Source organism: Populus euphratica, unplaced genomic scaffold (genome assembly GCF_000495115.2).
Source record: "Populus euphratica unplaced genomic scaffold, PopEup_1.0 scaffold192.1, whole genome shotgun sequence".
In the NCBI taxonomy this organism is placed as follows: Eukaryota; Viridiplantae; Streptophyta; class Magnoliopsida; order Malpighiales; family Salicaceae; genus Populus; species Populus euphratica.
In genome coordinates, this window is record NW_011500073.1 from 54,699 (window position 1) to 55,557 (window position 859).

Below are 859 nucleotides of genomic sequence, written 5' to 3' on the forward strand. Positions count from 1 at the left end.
CACCGACTCATCAATTAGTCATCAAATCTATAGTTCCCAATTTTGGCCTATAAAAGGAGGCATTTGCCATGCATTTAGGTATCTTGGTTTCCATTTGCCATGCATTTAGGCATCTTGGTTTCCAGATCAAGATCATGCCCTTCCTTTCTCTCTTTGTATTTTTTGTAATGTTTATGCTTTGCTTTCATTAATATCAAGTTTATGCCTTTCATTTCCTTTCCTTTACTTAGTTAACTTTTATCTTATTTATGTTCTTATTTTATTTATTTATTTTCTTTCTTTCATTATGTCTAGCTAAGTTTATTATGTCAAGGTGAAAAGGTTACACTAATGGTGTAAGAATAAGTATAGTGTAGACTTACTATGGACTTTAATGTTTGATACTAACATGTTCTGTATTGTTATCTTATTCACTCTTTAATACTTTGCTTGTTAAATGACTAATCTTAATTTATGTTGTATAAGACTTGGTACAACAAATGCTTGGTACTTTCATAGTTCATACTGCATGGTATAACCGACACTTGAGCTATGAAAGGAACTTGATTTGTTATTAACATAAGTTATAATCATGAATGCTTGACGAGATTTACAAGTACTAACACTAATCGAATAAGATGACTGATGTAATCATGTTAACAATATATAATCTGATTGGAACCTCCTTTGTGTGTGGTTTCCAATTGAATAATAAGAGTTTATACTATACTTGTTTGGCATACCATTAGTGGAACCTCTAACCTTGACATTTGTTATTATTATTGTTTAATCCTTACATTAATTTTCCGTCTCAAAGTTCTCATTATCTTCTTCTTCTTCTCTTTCTTTATTATTATTATTATTATTATTATTATTATTA